This window comes from Bos javanicus, chromosome 11, assembly GCF_032452875.1.
Source record: "Bos javanicus breed banteng chromosome 11, ARS-OSU_banteng_1.0, whole genome shotgun sequence".
In the NCBI taxonomy this organism is placed as follows: domain Eukaryota; kingdom Metazoa; phylum Chordata; class Mammalia; order Artiodactyla; family Bovidae; genus Bos; species Bos javanicus.
Genome location: NC_083878.1, coordinates 88,696,892 through 88,723,259, shown reverse-complemented (window position 1 = coordinate 88,723,259; position 26,368 = coordinate 88,696,892). Strand labels below are relative to the sequence as shown.

The window sequence follows — 26,368 nt, the reverse complement described above, 5'->3', positions numbered from 1 at the left end:
TTTTGTAAGACAAATCAGGATACAAAATCCTCCCTAGCTAAGTGATTAGCCGGCTAAGTCACTCTTTTCTAGCTAAGGGACTGCACCCTCCAAACTTTATTTATTTTTAAAATTAATTAATTTTTTGGGCTGTGTCAAGTCTTAGTTACAATATGTGGGATCTTCGTCACTTCATGCGGGAACTTTCATTGGTGTGCATGAACTCTGGTTGTGGCACACAGGCTCCAGAGTGCTGGGGCTTTCGTAGCTGTGGCTTGTGGGCTTAGTCACTCCTCAGCACATGGGATCTATTTCCCTGGCCAGGGATCAAACCCATGTCCCCCGCATAGCAAGGTGGATTCTTAACCACTGGACCACCAGGGAAGTCCCCTCTGTTTTGAATAAGATACAAAATATTGTCTTATTTATCATCACTAAAATTTCATGATGCTTCTTAATCCCATCTTGAGCATGAGAAAACTGAGATACACAGAAATTGGCCCCTTTCCTAGATTTTCCAGCTAATATAATGGGGTTGATACATAGGCTGGATGGCTCCAAAATTCTTGACTTGGCTATTATCCTAAATCCCTTCACTAGACAATGCAAGGAACTGGGTTCCCTTCAGAAAAAGATGTTCAAATATATAAGGGATCCAGGACAATTCTTCTTACTTCCCTTTTCTGAGATAAAATTTATCTCATCCACGACCACTTCCAGCAATTCATTGCATTAGGTGATAGAGGCTGCCAAGCTACTGGCCACTGATCCACCTAAAACTTCTCTTAACCAGGCACAGCCCTGTTCCAACCTGAGAATCAGTGTGTGATGAACCTTTGTCCCAATCAAACTGAGAACAGCCTCATCAGTCCTGAATTTATTGGATCATATTTTTTAGGTTTTCAGTGAAGGCACATTTTATCTTCTAAGAAGAGCCTTGTGTCTTCTCTGGAGACCCCAGTATATTCAATTATCACTCACACGAGGAGCAAACAAGCATTGGTCAAGAGCCCAGGACATGTCAGTTACTTCACTACTGGCCAGAATATCAGGTGGACATGACCCAGATGCTGCCCTTAGACCCTGTGATCCAGGGGAAGATGGACCAGGAGCAAGCAACAGGACATTGTATTAATACAAAGAGCCCATCAGGGGAGTCTGGGGGCAGGGAGAGCTTCCTGGAAGATGCAACCCCTGAGCTGCACAAAGCCTGGGAAAATGCCCAGGAGAAAGTTCAAGACAGGCACACAGGAAGGCAGGACCATGACTCTCAGCCAGCCACCAGGCTGAGCTCTCGTAGGAAGGAGGGGGTCAGTGGGAAGCTGAGAGGCAGGAAGGGGTTTTAGTGAGTTTTGGCAGCACAGGCACTGGCAAGAACTGGACACTGAGGACAAGAATGAGGAGACAGACATAACAGCAAGACTGATACCAAACATCTTACCAAGATAAGGGTTCCTCCCTACACTCGGTGAACAAACTCCACTAAGTGCTGTAAAGTGTGTGTTTGCACTTCTGTGCCTTTACCATGAGCACCAGAAATAGAAAACACTCAGCACAAAGTGAATGCACTTCTCTGTTCCGGATACAGCACAGTAAGAGCTGAATTAAAAGACTTGAGAATGAATCATAAAAAAAAAAAAAAAAGATGCACTCATAAAACTTTGGGTATCAAATTTGATTTGCAGGAAAAGTTCCAAAGATTTCTCCTTCCCTTTCTCCAAAATCCAGGGCCCATAAGCAGTAAACATTCTGTGTCCTTAAAAAACTGTTTTGCAGATAATGTATTGTGTAGGTCTGATTAACAAGCTTGACGTGTATTTCCGTACGCACAAAGCAAAACTCCATGGAGTAAGAAGTGTTCAGTATCTCAGGGGAAGACGGCAAAGAGTAATAACTTTTCTTTCCTCTGAGGCTAGCAGTTAATTTCCATGCTGGACAATTTTTAATAACTTGGGATGCACTATGGGATTTTATGAAGTTCTGATTTAGTTCTGAACCCTCTCAAGTTATAATTTTCCTTCTGTCTCAGATGGAGCTTTTATCTCTTGCACCCTTAATACCCCTGCTAACCTTAGTATAGGAAAGCTTCATAATTTGAAAAGGAGACATTTAACAAGACATGAAGCTGATTGTTTGCACAATCGGAACATCTAATTCAGCTATAATATTCCAAAACATGCTTGCGTGCAGGGAGATAAGTTTTCCTTCATTTTCTATTTTATCAGAAAATTAACCTTCATTTAAAACACTGTAGTCTGAAACACTTTTATAGTTACTCTCGCTCTGCTGTTCACGAGTATTTGAATTTCAAATTTGCCATCCCAGCCTCTAAAAATGACACACACTGCGGATGCTTCCAGGCCAGGTGTTTATGATCAGAAACAGACATCAGAATGTGACCTGTGTCAAAGCACAGCACTGCTAGCCAAGGGACCATGTAACCAAGCCCCTGTTTACTTTTCCAGCCTTTAGTAAAGGAACAAGGCTCTGACTTTGCATACAAATCTTTTTGTCGGAAAACCTGAGCCCCACAGATATTTCATTTAATTGTCTGAACACTGAAAGCATTTAGTAAGTGTCTCTCCACATGGAGAGCTCAGCTTGGCCCGACATGAGCCAGACTCGGATCCTGTGATGGTGACGCAGAATTGGCTGCAGGACAAGTGGAGTTAGGTAATGCATTTGACAAACAGTGCTGAGCCCTAACCACTCATGACACGTATGTAACCAGAGTGAGCCCAAGTTCGTCTGGGGTCACTTGTCTTGTAATAGCCCGATAAAATAATGAGTACTCCAGCCTCACAAATTGCTAATACTTCTTCCAATAATTCGTTTTCCCTCCAGAATATTGCTCAAGATTCTGAGAAAAGGTTGTGATAGAAGGGGACCCAGTCTTACATCTGGGCCAGTCTTACATCTGGGCTTCCCGGCTGACACAGTGGTAAAAAAAAATCCACCTGCCAATGCAGGAGATGCAGAAGACATGGGTTCAATCCCTAGGTCGGGAAGATCCCCTGGAGAAGGAAATGGAAACCTGCTACAGTATTCTTGCCTGGGAAATCCTAAGTTGGTGGCAAAGAGTCTGACAAGACTGAGTCACTGAGCACGCAAGCACGCTCTCACATGTTACAGGCTGTTTCATGTCCCTAAAAAGAGATACATTCCAGCCCTACCCTCAGTACTTGTAAATGTGACCTTACTCGAAAATAGAGATTTTTCAGATTATTCAAGTTAAAATGAGGTCATCTGGGACTTTCCTGGTGGTCCAGTGGCTAAATATCCACCTCACAATGCAAAAGATGCAGGCTCAATCCCTCGTCTGGAACAAGATCCCACATGCCCTGGAGCAACTAAACCCACAGGCCACAGCTACTGAAGCCCACATACTCTGAAGGTCAAAGGTCACAACCAGAGGCTCCTTGTACCACATGAAAGATCCTGCATGAGGCAACTAAGACCCTGTGCTATGCTTAGTCGCTTAGTCGTGTCCTATTCTTTTCGACCCCATGGACTGTAGCCCGCCAGGCTCCCCTGTCCATGAAGATTCTCCAGGCAAGGATCCTGGAGAGGGTTGCCATGCCCTCTTCCAACCGATCTTCCCAACCCAGGGATCAAACCCAAGTCTCCCACATTGCAGGCAGATTCTTTACCATCTGAGCCACCATGGAATCCCAACAAAGATCCAATGAAGTCAAATAAATAATAAATACTTTTTAAAACTTTAAAAATAATAAAATGAGGTCATCAGGGTGCATCCTGATCCAGTATGACAGGAGTCCTTATAACAACAGGGGAATTTAGACACACACAGGGGAGACACCGCAGGATGACAGAGGCAGAGACTGGGGCTGTCAGCCACGGATGTCATGCCAGAAGCTGGAAAAGACAAGGCAGGATCTTCCGATGGGTTTCAGAAGGACCAAGGCTCTGCCAACACATTTTAGATTTGCTTCTCCAGAACCACGAGGGGAAAAGTTTCTGTTGTTTTAAGGCACCCAGTTTGAGATTTCATGTAGCCACAGCCCTCCATCTCAGCCATATCTTTATACTCTGCTCTGAAAAGCAAATGCAAATGCAGGTCTTTAATTCCCTAAAACACTCCTAACCCAGTGCTGCCTTGTGGAATAGACTTTTACTGAAGGTTTGAGCATAAAAGGAGATCCAACCAGTCAATCCTAAAGGCAATCGGTCCTGAATATTCTTTGAAAGGACTGACACTGAAGCTCCAATACTTTGGCCACCTGATGTGAAGAACTGACTCATTGGAAAAGACCCTGATCCTGGGAAAGATTAAAGGCAGGAGGAGAAGGGGATGACAGAGAATGAGATGGTTGAATGGCATCACCAACTCAATGGATGTGAGTTGAGTAAACTTCAGGAGTTAGTGGTGGACAGGGAAGCCTGGTGTGCTGCAGACCATGGGGTCACAAAGAGTCCGACACAACTGAGCGACTGAACTGAACTGAGCATAAAAGAGGGAAATATCTGCACAGAACCAGGAATAATATCCACGTGCCTGATGCGAAAGCTTATAACCAGCACAGCCTTTGGAAACCCTGGTCCAGGTCCCAGACAGCCACCTTGCTTCAGGGCCAGTGTGTCCCCAGGGAGATTCTCCCCCTGCCCACCGGCCAGTCCCAGAGGAAAATCCCATCTCTAGGATTTGCCTAGAAGCTCCTGATTATTTTATAGCAGACTCCAGAGAGGCATCATGCGTTCTTTCTATGAAAAAGAATGGAACCCCCATGGTCTCTGCCTCCCAACCCTAAACTCTCCCCAGAGCCATCATCCTATCAAAAAACCAAAAGCCTCCTTCCCATAGTCTCCTAAACCAACAGAGAGACTCCTCATCACAGAGACTCTGGGAAATGGTCTACAAATCAGGTGGAAAGGACCTGTTGCATAAGAATCACCTGTGGAGCTTGATAAAAATGCAGGTTCCTGGGTTCTGCCCTGTACCTGGTGAATTACAGTTCTATAGGACAAGTTGAGGAACCTGCATTTTGAAAGGATCCTGGTGACCTAGCATCACAGTTTGAAAGCCACCGGCACAAGTTGCAACCAGTCTTGACAGCAGCAGTGTTTCCTTCCTTCTACATGGAAACAGCATGCATAAGGAGAGAAACTGACAAAATCTTCTGCTGTATCCCCTTAGCAAAGTCAGCCTTTCCAACGACAGCTATCCTCACCTACCCTCCCCTTCTCTGCTCCCCCAGCACACATGACCCCTCTCCATGCATCCTCCCAGGTCCTCTGTCTGTGGGCCTTCAGCCCCTTTGCCCTTGAACTTAACCCCTGCCACTTCTCAGGGGAGACCACCCCTCCTTTTTCTGTTCTTCTCCACTCCAGGGGCCCTTTGACACTCTTTGACACTGACCTACACATACGTGTGCAGATCATGGACCTCCCTGCTCGCCACCCCCCAGGTCCAGAGATCCCCCTCACACTGGTCTTCCTGTGCCCCAGTATCTACTGAGATTTGGTAAGATGTATTTCCTGAATTAATTTAATGAATGATTCAAATCAAGTTATTTGATCTTATTAGAATCTCTTTCTCAAAACAGCTCTTGTTCCTCAGTCGATATACCTGCCTCCAGAGTATATGGAAACATACAAATGGTGGCCTGAGTTGTCGTCACCTGCTCTTATCTTTCCCTTTCTGTCCTGTCCATCTGCCCAGGTAAGAGGGAGTCAGGCATCTATCCAACAAATACTCACTGAATTCCTACTTTGCTCCCGTGATGGACATACATATCCTAGGGCTCTACTGCTCATGAAGTCATAGACTTTGAGAGAGAAGTAAACCAACCAATGATGTGAGATAGAGATGAGCCAGTCCTATTGGGATCAAGAGGAGGGAATCATCCAATCAGTCAAGAAGGACATCACAGGGTAGAATGAACCTAGTCTGACATCAGGAACTGTAGAAACTGACATGATTGAAATTACTCAAGGGGATATGTGGCATCAGCATTAAAACCCTGACAATCCATTTGCTTAAAGGAATCATGCAAAATTTCTGAGCCCCAGTTTCCTCATCTGTGGGATATGGATGTAACAGGAGCTTTGGAAACAAAATGCTGTGTGTGCAGTCCTTAGCAAAGGACATAATAAGCTCTGTAAAACTTCACATCATTATTAAGGAAAAGGGGCACTCTACAAAGACAGGTCCCAGAGCAGGAAGATTGATAATCCAGTCCTAGGAGTTAGAGAGCCAGGGCAGCTGTCCACCCGGTCCAGCCCTTGGATGGCTCTGCTCCAGACACCTGCAAGCTCGGCTCCGTCAAGTTTTGCAATTCCCAGGAGAGATTCTGTTTGGCCAGCTTGGGGTGGGAGATCGTCACAAGGATGAGGCTCCAGGGGGACCAAGGCTCAGCCATGACACTCTGCAAGGACGTCCCAGACAAGGGCACAGACAGACCGTGGTTTTGGAAGCACCTAGGATGCGTGGTAGCACTGGGGCTTGAGGTTTGTGTGGAGGAGGCAGATGGAAAAGACGCCGGATGTTCTCCTAAAGGCAGTGATGATAAGATGGGAACACAGAGCCCTGTTACTGAGACACGGATCTGGGTGGCTCCTTGAAGGCACCAGGAGGCATTGAGGCTGGAAACACCTCACCGTCCCCAGGGCCCAGCCCCTGCCGGAGGACTCAAGCCAAGAGACACTCGGGCTTCCTCCAGGAGGGGCCTTCTGTGGCCCAGGGACGACCAGCTGCACTGATAGAAATGTGTCCAGGCTCAGATGGCCTCCGTGCAGGACACGGGTCATTGCAAAATGGCTCTCTGCTCTCCTGTGCTCACAACTACCCTGCATTTGCTCCTGGGATACAGTATACAATTTTCAGTCTACTTGGCCCCCAAATTCAACAGAATTTGGATCTTTTCAAGTGTTTTAAAAACAATCTGTGCTAATGGCACAATGTTCTTGCTAATGCCCTTTAAGGGCCAAATTTTCCAAAAATGGCAAATAAATTTGTTTGTGGTTTCCATGTGCGGTTTTATGGGTGGATATAAATACTGTAGCTGAAATGACAGCTGATTTTTTCCTTGTAAACATTGACACAGGAGATCAGATGAGGTGTGTGTTGGAAAGGTTATCATCCACGTCTAAGGAAAGGGCCGGCACTGTACTCAGCCCAACAGGGCCAGAAAGAACATTCCCTTTATATTAGTCCTTAAGAGAAACTGGCTGGCCTGTCTACACAGCTGACCACAGGAGCACCAGATGTGGCTTGTCACCCCTTCTCTGTTCTCCCACGTTGTCTCAGGTATCACCCCAGACCACCAACACTTGACCCTGCACCTCCCAGGCTCTCTGTTGTTATTCAGTCACTCAGTCATGTCCGACTCTTTGCGACCCCATGGACTGCAGCATGCCAGGCTTCCCTGCCCATCACTCTCTCCCAGAGTTTGCTCAAACTCATGGCCATTGAGTCGATGATGCTGTCCAACCATTTCATGTTCTGTCGTCCCCTTCTCCTGCCTTCAATTTTTCCCAGCATCTGGGTCTTTTCCAATGAGTTGGCTCTTCTCATCAGGTGGCCAAAGTATTGGAGTTTCAGTTTCAGCATCAGTCCTTCCAATGAATATTCAGGACTGATTTCCTTTGGGATGGACTGGTTGGATCTCCTTGCAGTCCAAGGGACTCTCATGAGTCTTCTCCATCTCCACAGTTCCAAAGCATCAATTCATCAGTGCTCAGACTTCTTTATGGTCCAGCTCTCACATCCATATATGACTACTGGAAAAACCGTAGCTTTGACTATGTGGATCTTTGTCAGCAAAGTGACGATTCAACTTTTTAATACAGGCTCTCTAAGCTCATAATTACCTAAATTTGTTCCCGAATATCCTTGTTCGGGATCAGACTTCCAGCCTCAATGCACTTCTACCCTCATTGAGGGAGGTTGTTCCCTCCCTCAACCTCTGAAATGCCCAGGAATCCAGATGGGGCCCTCACTGCCAACCTGAGCCCATCAGAATCCCACCTGCCCTCATGCAAACCCACAGCGTCTTAAGATCCACGTAAGCATGTGACTTCTGGGTCTCCTAGTCCGGTCACTCTTCCTGACTAGGAGAGCCAACACAAAAGCAAATGACAAGACTGAAGGCTGGGGCGGGGTCTCTGTGGTCCTCTGTTCCCAAATACATGAGATGAGGCTACAGTCAGGGCATGCTTCCTGGGGTGCTCCAGGACTGTGGGCCCAGAATCTCGGAGCTGCCTGGCGTCTTTTTCTGATGGCTGGTTCTTCCCTGGACTCCGACAGCTGTTGCAGCATCGCCCACCCTGGCTGCAGCCGGTTAAGAGACAGAAGCAAGTGAGATGAGCATCACCAGCATCACATATGGCAGGGATGATGGAGGCTCTTCAAATACAAAGAAGTCACAGAAGTGGCCCGAGGGGGTTTGCGTGTGCTGTGTCTTCCGTTGGAGGTGGGGAGGGGGGGAGCAAGGACTAAAGGGAGAGCTTGAGAGCTCGTTTATCTGCTGTTGTCACACAGGTGAGTAGGGCAGGAGCTGGGGAAGGGGGCCCTGAGGGCACAGACACAGGGGGAGGAGGTGGCTGCTGGAATCCAGGCCATGCCACCTGCAGGAATGTGCCCAAGGAGACCAGGGGGCTCCTGGAAGACAGGGCATCAGGTCTTCCCTGCCCTTCCCCCCTTTCCTCCAAGCCTCACCCAGGCAACTTGCAAGCCAGGTCTTCATCCTGGGCAGTCCTTCCTGTAAACGCCTCCTGCATCCGTCTGCCTCGCGTCCCCGCACCCTGCATGCTGCCTTCCCTCCACATAACACAGCAGAGACAGCCAAAGCTCACTGAATACACGGCACGTTTTCTTCTTGAATCCAGTCTACATTCCCATCAAAGAACCTAAGCATGAGGGCAGACACTGTTGCTTCACTCTTATTCAGCATTTATTTAGATCATGAGGCTTTCCTGCCAGAAAGAAAAAAAAAAAAATCTTCCATGCAGCGAATATCAGATTCTCCGATAAACTTCCTTTTGTTGTCACCCATAAATGCACAGCCTATTTGCACGGCAGAGATGAGATCTTATTGGACCCTGACACTCAAATGCGTTTGTGAAGAATTACTCAGCAGAGGTCTGGATTCGTAGGTATGTTTAGTTTGGCAGTTCCCGGCTTCACAAAAGTTTGTTTCGGGGACTCAGAATTTTCCAGTACATTTTCTTGAGCCTTAAACACATATCTGATCTGATCGTTGGTTCTCTCTCTCCAGAGTTTCTTCATTTAGCCTCAGGATTTATCAATGACATTTTCTCTAAGGAAAAGGGACTCATCAGCCAACAGTGTGTCTGGTCTAGAAATGGAAAGTTGCCGCCTGTTCCTTGCTTGAAGCCATCGGTGAGTGTCAGCTCCTTGGCTCATCGCCAGCTTTCCTGGGATGGTTTTGAGGGAAACAGTGAACTTGGAGTCTCTCTGGCCTTTCAGGTCCTTGTCCAGGCACCACAGTTTTGAATGGAGCAGTGCCAACGAGCATTAATCAAATACAATCTAACTGTCCTAGTTAACACGCCCTTGACTGTGTCCATGTGTCGAATTCGGACTTGGGGGGTGAGCCGCCCCTGGGAATTCAGGTCCACGCATCCAGCGGGCTGTGTCATAGAGGATCCAGCAGATGACTCTTCTAAATGTCGAGGGCGATGTGCTGGAGGGCACGTCTCTGCCAGCCACCCGTCCCTCTGGCCAGAAGGGTACTGGGTCACCGGCCAAGCCAGGCTGAGCGGTGATGTCACATGTTCCTGTCTTGAGCTGCCTCTGACTAAACGGAACTCTTGGGTAATGATGGAGCAGCTTCCCTGCTAAGCTCGGCTCTGAATCCCATTAAGGACTCACATCCTTAAGAAAACACTTCACTAGGTTTTGCCAGAGACAGAAAGGTCTTACCCCACTAATTGGTCCTTAAATAAAAACCAACACTACCAAGTCTGTCCTACAGAGCACCCAGCCTTCACCCTCTGTGACGTTACTATGACCAGAGCAAAGGCTTATTTTGTAAACAAATGCCCCTGAACACCAGTCTGTGATAGATTTATGCCTATCAGAATTGTAAAGGAAAGAACTATATGACTCCTTGTTTGTAGAAAACTATATTTTATAGTCAAACTTCCTTTGCTACTGAAATAGTGGATGCAGAGTCCAAAAATAAATTCATCCAAAGACAAAATTTTCATCCAGTCTGAAATTTTGGATCCCTACATGAAATTTTGACACCCAGAAAGGCTAGAAACCGGACAGGACCAAGAACATTGATTCAACATTATAAGCCTCCCCGTGAGTCTATGACCTTGGCCCACTGGTGCCTGCCTAAGGCTCAGCCTCCCTACTCCCTTGCTGTCCCTTTCCAACATGGGCTGTACCAGTCCCAGGCTGGCAGCCTACCACGGTGGTCCCTAGGGGCCTCATGATGCTAAGCGTTCAGTGTGGGAGACAAACCAGGAAAGCAAAGAGATAAACGTAAAACTATCAGATGCTTCCGCATATTCAAATATCGATGTAAAAGTCACAGCTATAAGATTCTCCCCTGGCTATTCTGGAAAGAGAATCTAACCCTTGAAACCTGCATCTTCTCCTTCCCACCTGAGTCTCCAGAAGTAAAACACTAAAACCCGTGGCCCTTACTGTAATCTCCAGCATCACACGTACCCTGGACAATGAGTACTTCCACAGTGCTCAGAAAATGATGTGGGTTGTTTTCACTCAGAGCATTTTTAATTGGAAAAAAAAAAATCCTAAAAGCTAAGGAAAGCCACAGGGAACGACTTTTGCCCATGGACCTGGGACCATCTCCGCCTATATGACAATGGGGCCCAATGACTCCATGCAAAGGATCCTTCTCCTGGGAAAAACCAAGTACGTGATTCTTCTTAATGAAGCATCTCAGAGACTCAACTTGCCTTAGTGCTAGAGGAACAAGCCTCTGTCTTGAAGACAAGCCTGTGCACGGTTTCCAAGGAGCCAACAGCTATTGGGATAACAAGCCCATTTTCCTCAGTTTCTTTGTTGCATGTTTGGTCCCTCTTAGCAATTCAGGTCGGAGAAGGCAATGGCAGCCCACTCCTGTACTCTTGCCTGGAAAATCCCATGGACGGAGGAGCCTGGAAGGCTGCAGTCCATGGGGTCGCTAAGACTCAGACACGACTGAGCGACTTCACTTTCACTTTTCACTTTCATGCATTGGAGAAGGAAATGGCAACCCACTCCAGTGTTCTTGCCTGGAGAATCCCAGGGACGGGGAAGCCTGGTGGGCTGCCATCTATGGGGTCGCACAGAGTCGGACACGACTGAAGCGACTTAGCAGCAGCAGTAACTGGCCGGAGAAGGCAATGGCACCCCACTCCAGTACTCTTGCCTGGAAAATCCCATGAATGGAGGAGCCTGGTGGGCTACAGTCCATGGGGTCGCTAAGAGTCAGACACAACTGAGCAACTTCACTTTCACTTTTCACTTTCATGCATTGGAGAAGGAAATAGCAACCTACTCCATTGTTCTTGCCTGGAGAATCCCAGGGACGGGGGAGCCTGGTGGGCTGCCATCTATGGGGTCGCACAGAGTCGGACACAACTGAAGCGACTTAGCAGCAGCAGCAGCAGCAGCAGCAGGACTGTCTGACTCTTACAGCTTGAAGTTCCTCCAAAAATCAGCAAGTACCATGGGTCACGGGAACTTCAGACACAGTAAGTCTGGTCTCCAGTTCAGCTCCGACAATTGCACCCACCTGTGACTTTTGCCATGATGACTTACAAGGCTTTCTTGAACATCAGAAAATGATGTTGTTTCATCATAGGGGATTGGTAAGCAAAGTAGGAAGTCAAGAGATACCTTGAGTAACAAGCGAGTTTGGCTTTGGAGTACAAAATGAAGCAGGGCAAAGACTAACAGTTTTTCTAAAAGAATGCACTGGTCATAGCAAACACCCTCTTCCAACAACACAAGAGATGACTCTACACATGGACATCACCAGATGGTCAATACCGAAATCAGATTGATTATATTCTTTGCAGCCAAAGATGGAGAAGCTCTATACAATCAGCAAAAAAAAGACCAGGAGCTGACTGTGGCTCAGATCATGAACTCCTTATTGCAATATTCAGACTTAAGTTGAAGAAAGTGGGGGAAACCACTAGATCATTCAGGTATGACCTAAGTCAAATCCCTATGATTATGCAGTGGAAGTGACAAATAGACTCAAGGGATTAGATCTGATAGACGGAGTGCCTGAAGAACTATGGACAGAGATTTGTGACATTGTACAGAAGGAGGGAGGGATCAAGACCATCCCCAAGAAAAAGAAGTGCAAAAAGGCAAAATTGTTGTCCGAGGAGGCCTTACAAATAGCTGAGAAAAGAAGAGAAGCCAAAGGCAAAGAAGGAAAGATCACTGCCTTCTGTACAATGCAGTTCATACATCATGGGGAATGCCCGGCTGGATGAAGTACAAGCTGCAATCAAGATTACCAGGAAAAATATCAATAAGCTCAGATATGCAGATGACACCACCTTATGGCCTAAAGTAAAGAGGAAATAAAGAGTTTTTTAATGAAAGTGAAAGAGGAGAGTGAAAAAGCTGGCTTAAAACTCAACATTCAGAAAACTAAGATCATGGTATCTGGTCCCATCACTTCATGGCAAATAGATGGGGAAATAATGGAAACAGTGATAGACATTTTATTTTGGGGGGCTCCGAAATCACTGTAGATGGTAACTGCAGCCTTGAAATTAAAAGACACTTGCTCCTTGGAAGAAAAGCTATGACAAACCTAGACAACATATTAAAAAGCACAGACATGACCTTCTCAACAAAGGTCCGTCTAGTCAAAGCTTTGGTCAAAGGGAAAGTCAAAGCTTTCCCTTCTCCAGTGGACCACATTTTGTCAGAACTCCCCACCATGACCCATCCATCTTGGGTGGCCCTACAGGGCATGGCTCACAGTTTCATTGAGTTAAAAAGGCTGTGGTCTATGTGATCAGATTGGTTACTTACCTGTGATTGTGGTTTTCAGTCTGTCTGCCCTCTGATGGAGAAGGATAAGAGGCTTATGGAAGCTTCCTGATGGGAGAGACTGACTGAGAGGGAAACTGGGTCTTGTTCTGATGGGCAGAACCATGATCAGTAAGTCTTCAATCCAATTTTCTGTTGATGAGTGGAACTGTGTTCCCTTCCTGCTATTTCAGTTCAGTTCAGTTCAGTTCAGTCATTCAGTCATGTCTGACTCTTTGCGACCCCAAGGACTGTAGCACGCCAGGCTTCCCTGTCCTACACCAACTCCCGGAATTTACTCAAACTCATGTTCATTGAGTCAGTGATGCCATCCAACCATCTCATTCTCTGTTGTCCCCTTCTCCTCCTGCCTTCTGTCTTTCCCAGCATCAGTGTCTTTTCAAATGAGTCAACTCTTCACATCAGGTGGCCAAAGTATTGGAGTTTCAGCTTCAACATCAGTCCTTCCAATGAACACCCAGGACTGATCTCCTTTAGGATGGACTGTGTAAGTTCTGGCAGAACTATGGTGGGGTTAATGGCAACCTCCTCCAAGAGGGCTTATGCCATACCCAAGTCTGCTATACCTGGAGCCCCTGTCCCTGCAGCAGTCCGCTGCTGACCCATACCTCCAGGAGAAGCATCTGGAGTAACAGGCAAATTTGGCCTTGGAGAACAGAATGAAGCAGGGCAAAGGCTAATAGAGTTTTGCCAAGTGAATGCAATAGTCATAGCAAACACCCTCTTCCAACAACACAGGAGAAGACTCTACACATTGACACCACCAGATGGTCAATACAGAAATCAAATTGATTATATTCTTTGCAGCCAAAGATGGAGAAACTCTATACAGTCAGCAAAAACAAGACCGGGAGCTGACTGTGGCTCAGACCATGAACTCTTTATTGCCAAATTCAGACTTTAATTGAAGAAAGTAGGAAAAACTACTAGATCATTCAGGTATGACCTAAGTCAAATCCCTTATGATTATACAGTGGAAGTGAGAAATAGATTCAAGGGATTAGATCTGATAGACAGAGTGCCTGATGAACTATGGATGGAGGTTCATGACATTGTACAGGAGACAGGGATCAAGACCATCCCCAAGAAAAAGAAATGCAAAAAAGCAAAATGGCTGTCTGAGGAGGCCTTACAAATAGCTGTGAAAAGAAGAGAAGTGAAAAGCAAAGGAGAAAAGGAAAGATATAAGCATCTGAATGCAGAGTTCCAAAGAATAGCAAGGAGAGACAAGAAAGCCTTCCTCAGTGATCAGCGCAAAGAAACAGAGGAAAACAATAGAATGGGAAAGACTAGAGATCTCTTCAAGAAAATTAGAGATACCAAGGGAACATTTCATGCGAAGATGGGCTCGATAAGGGACAGAAATGGTATGGGCCTAACAGAAGCAGAAGATATTAAGAGGTGGCAAGAATACACAGAAGAACTTTGCAAAAAAGATCTTCATGACCCAGATAATCACATGTTCAAGCTGGATTTAGAAAAGGCAGAGGAACAAGAGATCAAATTGCCAACATCCACTGGATCATTGAAAAAGCAAGGGAGTTCCAGAAAAACATCTATTTCTGCTTTATTGACTATGCCAAATCTTTGACTGTGTGGATCACAACAAACTGGAAAATTCTTAAAGAGATGGGAATACTAGACTACCTGACCTGCCTCTTGAGAAACCTGTATGCAGGTCAGGAAGCAACAGTTAGAACTGGACGTGGAACAACAAACTGGTTCCAAATAGGGAAAGGAGTATGTCAAGGCTGTCTACTGTCAACCTGCTTATTTAACTTATATGCAGAGTACATCATGAGAAACGCTGGGCTGGAGGAAGCACAAGCTGGAATCAAGATTGCCGAGAGAAATAGCAATAACCTCAGATATGCAGATGACACCACCCTTATGGCAGAAAGTGAAGAACTAAAGAGCCTCTTAATGAAAGTGAAAGAGGAGAGTGAAAAAGCTGGCCTAAAACTCAACATTCAGAAAAACGAAGATCATGGCATCTGGTCCCATCACTTCATGGCAAATAGATGGGGAAACAGTGTCAGACTTTATTTTTTGGGCTCCAAAATCACTGCAGATGGTGACTGCAGCCATGAAATAAAAAGACACTTACTCCTTGGAAGAAGTGTTATGACCAACCTAGACAGCATATTAAAAAGCAGAGACATTACTTTGCCAAAAAAGTCCGTCTAGTCAAGGGTATGGTTTTTCCAGTGGTCATGTATGGATGTGAGAGTTGGACTATAAAAAAGGCTGAGCACCAAAGAATTAATGCTTTTGAACTGTGGTGTTAGAGAAGACACTTGAGAGTCCCTTGGACTGCAAGGAGATCCAACCAGTCCATCCAAAGGAAATCAGTCCTGAATATTCATTGGAAGGACTGATGTTGAAGCTGAAACTCCAATACTTTGGCCACCTGTTGTGAAGAGTTGATTCATTTGAAAAGACCCTGATGCTGGGAAAGATAGAAGGCAGGAGGAGAAGGGGACAACAGAGAATGAGATGGTTGAATGCCATCACCGACTGGATGGACATGCATCTGAGCAAACTCCGGGAGTTGGTGATGGACAGGGAGGCCTGGCGTGCTGCAGTCCATGGGGTCACACAGAGTCAGCCACAACTGAGATTGAAGTGAACTGAATCTCTTTCTCCTGAACTGAACTGAGACTTTTGCCAGCAAACTAAAAATGATGAACACAGAGGAGAATTAAATATGATACAATGTGTGTCCAGATTATAGGTGGCACTCACCAAACAACAAATATATCACTGCTAATAGAATTCCTGAGGCTGGTTAAATCTCTTGTTTATCTTTATTTTGATCACTTAAAGAGGCTTAGTTGCTGAAATGATTTGGTACAGCTGGAGGAACATGCTCTTTTGGCATGTAACAGAACAATCTCAGCGTCTAGTTAATCTGCCAGAAGTCAGGCCATGTCTAGTGAGTACTGATGGTGGAAGTACCAGTGGCTTCAAATTCCTCCAGTGTCTTCATTTGTGTTTTCTCTCTTGGCTCTGGGGCTTCTCTTTGCACTGACCCTCAGAGAGAGTCTGTGTATTACAAATCTTTCACCTCAGTCCATTCTTGTGCTGGCTGCTGTTGGGACAGGGGTAGAATATGGGGGAGGAGCATATTCTATAACGCTTTTTTTTTTCAGCAGTTAAGTTCTGCTCTCTTAGCAAATGTCAATTACAAATAATGTTATCATCTAGAGTTACCATGTCTTCAATTAGATCCTCAGATCTTAATCACCATAGAGCTGAAAGTAGGTACTCTTTGACCAACCTCTCTCTATTTCCTCCACACCAACCCTGGCAACCACATTTCTACTCTCTGTTTCTGTGAGTTTCAATTTTTTTTTTTTTTTAGGTTCCACGTATAAGTGATAACACACAGTACTTGCCTATCTCTGCCTGACTTACTTCACTTAGCATGACACCCTTCAGGTTCATCCATGCTGTCAAACATGGCAGAATTTCCTTCTTCCTCATGGCTGAGTAATATTCCACTGTTAGATACACCACATCTTCTCCAGCCATTCATCTGTTGATGGACACTTGAGCTGTTTCCATATCTTAGCTTTGTGAATAATGCTGCAAAGAACCTGGAGTGTAGTTATCTCTTTGAGGTCCTATTTTCATTTCTTTTGGATGTACATCCAGAAGTGAGATTGCTCGATGATATGGTAATTTTATTTTTAATTTCTTGAGGAGCCTCCACACATACTATTTTTTAACAAGCAGCTGCCAGCACACTCTCGTGAAAACTCTTTGGCATCACAGGAGCTGGGAAAACAACAACTGTGTCCTGAGAAAGGCAAGAGGTACCTGCTTCCCAAGCCCCATGCAGGTGCAGCTGGACCACACATCTGCTGGGCATGGCCTCCTCCTCCCAAAGACTGGAGTGGTTTACAGGCTGGTTCCCTTTGTAATTCATGGGCACAGGGACAGTGGCTTTTTATGGCAAATCACCCTGAAATTTTTCAGTGAAGAAGCCTAGTTTGGTTCATATTTCAACCTCAGACCCAAATCAGTTCCTTTGATTACCTGCAGCTTCTCCTCTGCAGACAGACAAACACATGATCCAGTGGACCAACAGATATGGTTCTTGTTTATTTCTAACAACAGGTGCATTTTTTAAAAGTTAGAGTAACAGGGGAAAAAAGGTTTAAAGGAAAAGCTGAAGTTAGTGTGGAATGGATAACTAGCCAGCAGGTGGCTGGGTGTAGTGAGGGCAGAAAAACATGGAGGTGGGGCCAAGATAACTAAATCGTGCTCTGGTCATGATGCTTTCAGCCGAGGGTGCCTTGTCTACTGTAAATTTGTTTTGAAGTGTACAGCCTTCTCCAATCTCCCTTTCTTCCTTAAAGATAAAACATACCCAACACAAAGATATGTTTTCACTTTCCCCTGAGAGTTGGTTATTCATCTTTTGCAGTGTTCCAGAAAAGAAGGCTGAGTATGCTAGGTGAATTCATACATGCTCCACGCATAGCATGAAGACATAGAGTACTTTTTCTTGATCTTGGTGATTTCTAAGACAGGGTTCTCCTTCCAGACCCATCTTTCTATGTCTTTTCTCCTTCCTCCTCCTCCTTTCCCAGCTGATATTACATGATGTGCCTGGGTTCAATCCCTGGGTCAGGAAGATCCCCTGGAGAAGGAAATGGTAACCCACTCCAGGACTCTTGCCTGGGAAACCCCATGGACAGAGGAGCCTGGTGGGCTACAGTCCAGGGGGTCATAAAGAGTCAGATTCAACTAAGCAACTAATGCTTTTCACTCTGCTTTTAAGATCTGAAAATATGTACAAAGCTTGAGCTAAGAGAAGCCAGTGACATTTACGAATGCTTGAAGAAGTCCATCCGCTAATGTCACCAAAGAGAACATGCATTTGGAGGAGGAAAGAGAAACCAGCAATATGTGAACATAAACTCATTTGCAGCTAAAAAAAAAAAAATAGATTTACTCATCGCTTTATTATAAACTTAGAAAATTTTCTCCCAATTCATCTTTGTCATAAAGAGAGTTATTTTAGGGGTCATTGTAAAGAAAAATATTGCTTTTTTTTCTATATTCAAAGATGTTACAAATATATCTTCTGCTCGGGGAGAAATAAAGCAATAATACTCCCTCTTTTCTATGGGGAAAAGGCAGCTTCTTATTTTTATGTTAAAGGGTTGTCAAGACACTAATATTTTTCATAGCATTAAAAGTTATTTTTTTTTATTCTGCTTAACTGTTCATTGAGATTTGAAAACCAAATCTGCCTCCTTGCCAAATATCTTTGTAATATGTACATTTCACACTGGCTTATTATAATAGGTTTTCTCATGGGATCTAGCATTCTGGCATCTGCTTTGTTATGATATTATAACAATAATTAACATTTAGCACTTACTGTATAGCCAGCCTTTGATCCATATTTTTAACAAAATGTAATAACAATGCTCTTTCATGCAGTATCTTTCATCCCAGGCCCTAAAGTAGTTGGCAGCATCATATTATAACCCAAGATGGTTGTATTCACTCTTGAAACCCTCCCAACGCCCCCGTGGGGTCTGTACTCAGCAGGCATCTTCCTTAAGGGAAGGGAAGGGAAGAAGGTCAAGTGAACTGCCTGCTGCAGTTCAAGGGCAGCAGAGGCAGAAATAGAATCTGGTTCACTTGCCTTCTTAGTCGGAGAGTCCAAAACTTCAAGGCACCTATTTTTAAATAAAGGAGGCCAATGAGGAGAAAGAAGCAACAGTTTCCAAGCTTATTATGACAAGGATTTGTATTTATCTTGAAAGTCATGCTATGTCTTCTGAAATGAATCTCTAGAAACAAAACTGATTAGATTAAAAGATGTCTGTTCAGCAAACACTCATGAGCACCACTCTGTACCCCAAGCTCGGTTTCTACTAAGTCTCTCTCCTTTAGCGATGGGCTTTTGCTGTTCGGTTCAGTCACCAAGTTGTGTAGACTCTTTGCAACCCCATGGACTGAGGCACACCAGGTCTCCCTGTCCCCCACTATCTTGCCTAAGTTCATGTCCATTGAATCGGTGATGCCATGCAACCGTCTTATCCTCTGTCACCCTCTTTTCCTCCTGCCTTCAATCTTTCCCAGCATCAGGGTCTTTTCCAATGAGTCTGCTATTTGTGATAGGCTAGGAGGAGGCATACGAATGATTCCAAGAATTTTAATTTTCTGTCTTTTTAATCAGGACCATCTACAGACATGAAGGGGCATTGCTTACTTACCACTCAGTGGAGAAGATGGCCTATATGGGTCGATTTCAACCAAGGCTGCCCTGGGAATAGCCTTCTTATCTCTTCTCTTTTCTTGTAATTCCAACTCTTAACTCTAGGCATCTTCACAGGAAAAGAAACATACCACCATGTTAAATTTGGGGAGATAATCAGTCATGATGACAAACCAAAAGGAGCCAGTTGTCACTCTTAAATTCAGAAAAATAAAAAAGACTATCATAAGAAAATTCATCATCCATTAATTAATGCCTCATGGATATGAACATTTTTCCTACCTTAGCTTTATTCCGATTTATAAAATCTCAGGTGAACATCAAGATGTGTCTTCCTAGTGGTTCAGACGGTACAGTTGTAGTGGTCTCCACCTACAATGCAAGAGACCTGGGTTTCATTCCTGCATCAGGAAGATCCCCTGGAGAGGGGAATGGCCCCTCACTCATTCTAGTATTCTTGTCTGGAGAATTCCATGGACAGAGGAGCCTGGCAGGCTATAGTCCATGGGGTCACAAAGAGTTGGACATGACTGAGACACTAACACTCTAACTCTGAACGTCAAGACATAAATCCAAGTCAGAAACTAGCAGGATACAAGACAGGTAAAGAGTCTGCCAATGAAGAGACCCTGAGTTCCCTCTGGAATGAATTGCAGTAGGAACTACAGAATGGCAGGGAATGACAATGGTCCTGATGTGAACAGAAAAACACCCAGAACCATCATAGCTAATCCACGTGGACATGACATTTGATGTGCTCAATCAGGTGAGAGTCCAACAGTCCCACGAGGTGGGAGCTCTTGTCCTTATCTCTATTTATGGCTGAAGAAACTGAGGTTGACAGAGTTTAAGTTGCTCCAAATCACAGAGCCAAGAAGGCAGGAGTGGAGATTGACTAAGCGCACTTGGAGTCATGAATTTCTGCAGCTTCTGTTGAAATTGCCTCTAGCCACCAGAAAGGGGTCTAAGTCTGATCAATAATAATGACAAGTAGTCATCCTAATAGCATGCCATTAGCATGCACTTATGCCAACCACGTGCCAGGGATTGTTCTAAAGTCTTCACGTAAAAAAATAAATAAATAAATAATAAAGTCTACGTTCATTGACTAGCCTTACAACAACCTCTGCTGCTATTGTTGTTCAGTTACTCAGTCATGTCCAACTCTTTGTGACCCCATGGACTGTAGCCTGCCAGGCTTCCCTATCTATGGGATTTCCCAGGTAAGAATACTAGAATGAGTAGCGGTGCCCTCCTCCAGGGGATCTTCCCCACCCAAGGATCAAACCCGTATCTACTGTATTGGCAGGCAGATTCTTTATTGCTGAGCCACCTGGGAAGCCCTTACAACAACCCTATGAACTCTAATTATTATCTTATGCCCATTTAATGATTGAATTGTTGACCCCTGAACTGAGTCCAGGCTAATGAAGCTAGTGAAATGTTTTCACTAATGGATCTATTTGCATAAAACTTTCTGCCTTGCCCCTCTTCCCTTTTATCAACAAGGGAGAGAAAGCAAAGACAATGCCAGTTTGTCTGATCTGATTCAGCAGCACTGGCAACACCAAAGAAAAAATTCTGTGTCCATTCTTGCCAATTTTTGTATGCCCCTTCCAAGTGCACAAAATGCCACAAAATGCCCCATCCTCTGATCCCATGTGGCGCCCCTGCCTCCATCTCCACTAAAATAAGAACAAACACTTTTAGAAAATGAGTGATTCAATCAAGTGCATTCCAGGCCAGTCCATAAAGAAAACATTCAATTCAATTTTAAAACGAATTTAGTCCAGATCTCCATTTTTACCAATCCCATATGCATCTTGCTGGACCTTCATTTGAGTTGATTCTCATTCCACATGTAAATAAAAATAATAGCACCCATCAGAGCAGATCTCTGGAAAGGAGACTTCTTCATAACAAAGCACATAGTGGAAAAATATGTCTGGCTGTGCTCCAGTGCCCCGGAGTTGATGTGGGCAGGAGAAGCATGCATCAGTATAAACTCCTCAGCAAAGTGATTATCCCCACACAGCCCAACAGCCATTCTACACTGAAAAGGAGAGACCACAGAGCTGAGAAACCCAAGTGGAATTTCATTTTTTGTAACTGGGGGCAGTAAGCTCAGAAAAGTTATAAATACTTTCATTTACAGAGAATTATCACATGGAGCCTCGGCATGTTGGTGCCAACTTGGGCTGTTGAATTGATTCCTGTTTCATCTTGAAAAGAATTTGTTGCCATTTAGAGACATTTGAAATTGATTCAGAGTAGACTGATGTAAGTCTTTCTAACTTGTCCCCATGGGGTGGCAAGCCTACAGTTCCCAACAACATATCATTCCCTGGAATACATTTCATGGAAAGGGTTTTCATACTCATTGCCTTTCTAGAAAGTGAACTTGTGAGAAGTGCTTGATTCAAAAAGGTTTGCTATAAAAGCGATGGAGAAAATCATGGACTGACGAAATCAGAAACATGGATTCTGAAACCAAGGCAATGTTGAGAGACCTGGGAGCACATGGATGATTCAATTCTGTAAATCATATGCTGAAATGTAGGCGGTGTCCCAGAACAAGGAGTCCTGATCAAATGAAGCGTCTGAGCATCATGTGTTCACAGCTAAGAAAACTACGTGTTGGCTTCAGAAAGGTGTGAAGATTCTGTCCCCAAAACACACACCAGCTAGGGTCCCTATATATTTAGCCAGCAGCACCTTCTCTGGAACCTTCTGAGGCTGCCTCTCACTGGGTGGTAGGAGTGAAATGATCATATTGTTTCTCGGGCTGCTTAAAAATTCTGGAGGAGAAGATGCTCCTTCTAAATCAAGTGTTGCTTGTGATCCAACTCTGTTCTTTCATAGTCATGTTTCTCTAAACTTCCTGTGGGTATCAGGTCCAAACAGAGACAGCAAATTCTAGCAAGAACAAGAAATAACAAAAAGAGAGAGAGAAAGGGGTATGCTGAGGGATTCAGACAGAGTGCTGCTGCTAAGTCGCTTCAGTCGTGTCCGACTCTGTGCGACCTCATAGATGGCAGCCCACCAGGCTCCCCCATCCCTGGGATTCTCCAGGCAAGAACACTGGAGTGGGTTGCCATTTCCTTCTCCAATGCATGAAAGTGAAAAGTGAAAGTGAAGTTGCTCAGTCGTGTCCGACTCTTCGCGACCCCATGGACTGTAGCCCACCAGGCTCCTCCATTCATGGGATTTTCCAGGCAAGAGTACTGGAGTGGGGTGCCATTGCCTTCTCCATCAGACAGAGTAGAATCTATCAATATTTGGAAATCAAGAAGTCTTTCTCCTAGTCCTTCTCCTAATTCTAAATAAATAAAAAAGCTTTCAGATTTTGACTTCAAGTTGGCAACATCATTTGTTCAGATGAAATATTTAATCAAAATAATTAAAAGCTAAATGTTAGAATAAGAGTAAACTGGTTATATGATCTGGGGAGTTATGCTTAATTGAAAATGTCCTCATCTGTAAAAAACTGGAATTTTTTATAGCATCTTTTATAGTTTCCCAAGCTCCATCTCTCTACAGAGCCTCCAAACCCAGGTTGTCTGGAGGGCTTGGTCAGCTCCCTTTAGACATGCACCTGCTCTGACAAACCTGGTATATCTGATTGTTTAGCATCTGTGTCACATCCACATGCCACAAAAGACTTTTGTGACACCTAGGACTATATATAACCTACCAGGCTTCTCTGTCCTTGGGATTACCCAGGCAAAAATACTGGAGTAGGTTGCCATTTCCTTCTCCATGGAGAAGATAGCCACCTAGGGAGAAGATCTCCACCCAGGAATTGAGCTCACGTCCCCTGCATTGCAGGCAGATTCTTTACTGCTGAGCCACTAGATGAAGCGTATTAAAAAGCAGAAACATCACTTTGCCAACAAAATTCCATATAGTGAAAGCTATGGTTTTCCTAGCAGTCATGTATGGATGTGAGAACTGGACCACAAAGAAGGCTGATCGCTGAAGAATTGACGCTTTCAAATGATGGTGCTGGAGAGAAGACTCTTGAGAGTCCCTTGGACTGCAAGGAGATCAAACGAGTCCGTTCTAAAGGAAATCAACCCTGAATATTCATTGGAAGGACTGATTCTGGAACTGAAGCTCCAATACTTTGGCTACCTGATGCAAAGAGCCAACTCATTGGAAAAGACCTTGATGCTGAGAAAGAATGAAGGCAAAAGGAGAAGGGGGTGGCAGAGAATGAGATGGTTGGATGGTCATGAGTTTGAGCAAACTAAGGGAGATAGTGAAGGACAGCAAAGCTTGGCTTGCTGCAGTCCATGGGGTTGCAAAGAGTGGGACACGACATAGTGACTCAACAACAACAAGAAATCATGTATCCCACTCTTCCTCCCCACGCAGCTGGCAGAGTTGGAGAAATGGGTGTTGGATGGAACCAGAAAAGAAGTCACCTCTCCTAGTCCATCAGCACAGGATCCATTAATATGAAAATTAATATAAAAACGTGATTGGCTGTTTCTCTTAGCACGGTGGAGAGAGAACCAGGAGAGGTTATTTTGCAGAATGATAAACTTCCCTATCTAGTTCTTAACCCTGGGGAGACCTGGAAAAGTATGAATTTTGATTTGAACAATAATGAATGGGTAAGTGATGCAGCTTTTGGCTGTATAATGACTGTATTAATTTGCCAAATTTGCTGTTAAACCCAGAGGCCCTGAAGAGATAGGGCTTTATCTAGGCAACAATTATCACGCTGAGTATGCTGTTTAGAAATAGCCCACAGTTCTGCTCTGTTATCATGAGCATCACTTTTATTCCTTGGGCAACTTTATAATTTCTCATAGAAGAATTTAATAAATGTGGTGTCATCTGAAGGAGAATAGGGTTGTGATTCACACATAAGTGCCAATTCCATTTTAGTTTTATATCTCAAACGTCGAGAGGGAGAAACTGTTCCTGTATCCTGACCTACTCTTATTTCCCCGATTTAGTAAAAATGACTTTTCTGTGATAAAGAGATTGAATTTTTACCTCAGCTTGGCATTGCGTCAGCAGGGTTGACTCTTATCTGTTAATTTGCCAGTGAGATGATTCTCTTTTTTTTTTCCAATGGCACTTTTCCTCCCCGGAGTGAGGAAAAGCCCTTTCAAGTTTAATTTGATTGTTGAAAGGCAGAAAAGGACAAAATGGAACTTTATGCAGACTAAGGATTTTATCATTCCATTTGTCAGGCTTAAAGCAGTCCATGCAGACAGTGCTCTAAGGACTGTTTGAATTTTCTATAGCTGCTGGAGAAAAAGACTACCTGACCAGCGTAGGGGTCAGCCTTATCAGTAGCTGAATTGTAGCCCTACCAGTATAATTATTCTCTATTGGATTGGGGGAAATTCTGGGACATTCTGGAGTGGACTTGTATTATATTCAGGACTTGCCTCTCTAAAGGGATTTCAGGGCACTGAGGGCAGAGGAATGCCTCTCGGGGAGTGTTTGAAGGCCAGGTATAAGCGCTGCTCTCAGCTCCGAACAGCCCACTCTGAGGCTTCCCTCCAGGGATGCAGGGCTTCCTAGGTCTGGTCTGCACCTCCCTGTGCAGCCAGAAAAGAATTATATGATGAGCACTACTCCAGGGAGCCCCAAGAAAGGAAGGCGAAGACTAAACTGCCCTCAAGCAGCCAGGCAGAGCTAACAGGGAAGACAGAAGTTTCTAGAATTTTCAGTCCTGCCACAGTCTCTTCCTCTAGAATCTAATGAGGCATCAGAAACAGGAAGGAGTTGTATCTCCCTTCCCTGCCATGGGATGCCCTCTCCAAGAAAACTGGGGTAGGGGGCACCCCACCCATGGCAAATTGCCTGGAAGACAAATTCAACCCAGCTGCCGATGCTAATTATGCAACTGACGTTAGGCTCCCCGTGGTCATTTCTTTTCCTCTGTTTTAGATCCAAGATAGGATTTGTATTAGTGTCTGCTGTCCAGGTTTATTCAGAGGTATAAGTGGTTTAATTCCCTGGAGGGAAAAATGGCAACCCACTCCAGTGTTCTTGCCTAGAAAATTCCATGGACAGAGGATCCTGGCAGGCTAAGTCCATGAGGTCACAAAGGGTCAGACACAACTGAATGGCTGAGCATGCACACGCACACACAACACTCCCAAAGGACTGTTGAAAGGGTCCAAATGTGATAACAATAAAAATAGTTTCATATATTTGAAAGCACTTCCCAAATGTCTGTCACCATTCTTTTACCTGCCCTGCCAGGCATGCAAACATTTATTTGCTCATGGTTTGAAATGGAGACACTAACTCTCCAGGCTCCTTTCTCCTCCAAAGAGCCTTCCCTGATCATTTGTGTCCAAACTCCACTTCCCCAACTCTAAACCCACTCATTCAATGGTTAAATATCAATATCTCTCTGACAGGCATGGTGATGGAAAGAGTGTGTAGGACCTCTTTATTTATATCCTTCCTAAAGGTTTCTTGTGTGGTGAACATGAACGTGAAGTCACTCAGTCATGTCCAACTCTTTGCGACCCCATGGACTGTAGCCTACTAGGTTCCTCTGTCCATGGGATTTTCCAGGCAATAGTACTGGAGTGGATTGCCATTTCCTTCTCCAAGGGATCTTCCCAACCCAGGGATCGAACCCGGGTCTCCCGCATCGTAGACAGACGCTTTAAAGTCTGAGCTACCATTTGACACTAATTCCATGCCCCCCAGGTGGTGCTAGTGGTGAAGAATCTGCCTGCCGATGCAGGAGACACACCTGGGCCAGGAAGATTCCCCCAGAGGAAATGGCAACCTGTGATGGCCCAGGAAACCAGCCCCTAGAGGGTGGAGGTCCAGATCACACAGCCCCATGCCAAGGTCTCAGGCTCCCATGGCGATCTCTCCTTGAAAAGGCTGGAAGAAACTGAGAATATGGTCTTCTCCCAGAATGTGAAGCTGGAGCTTTATTTCAGATTCATTTTACAAACAGCTGTAGGGTTCAGCAGATCAGATGGGTCTCTTAGTCGTGTCCGACTCTTTGCGACCCCATGAATCGCAGCATGCCAGGCCTCCCTGTCCATCACCAACTCCCGGAGTTCACTCAGACTCAGTCCATCGAGTCAGTGATGCCATCCAGCCATCTCATCCTCTGTCGTCCCCTTCTCCTCCTG

At 44.9% G+C, this 26,368-nt stretch overlaps 1 long non-coding RNA gene across 2 annotated transcripts in view; it reads right to left on the bottom strand.

Moving 5' to 3' along the window:
* Positions 1-25,573, bottom strand: part of LOC133257478 (uncharacterized) — an 82,743-nt gene extending 57,170 nt beyond the window's left edge. For both annotated transcript variants that reach the window (XR_009739571.1, XR_009739570.1), the window contains exons 1-3: positions 25,113-25,573; positions 19,521-19,610; positions 19,237-19,347 (exon numbers count right to left, since the gene is read on the bottom strand). This is a non-coding gene — a long non-coding RNA (uncharacterized LOC133257478). The remainder of the gene's footprint in view (positions 1-19,236; positions 19,348-19,520; positions 19,611-25,112) is intronic.
* Positions 25,574-26,368: the final 795 nt, after the last annotated feature.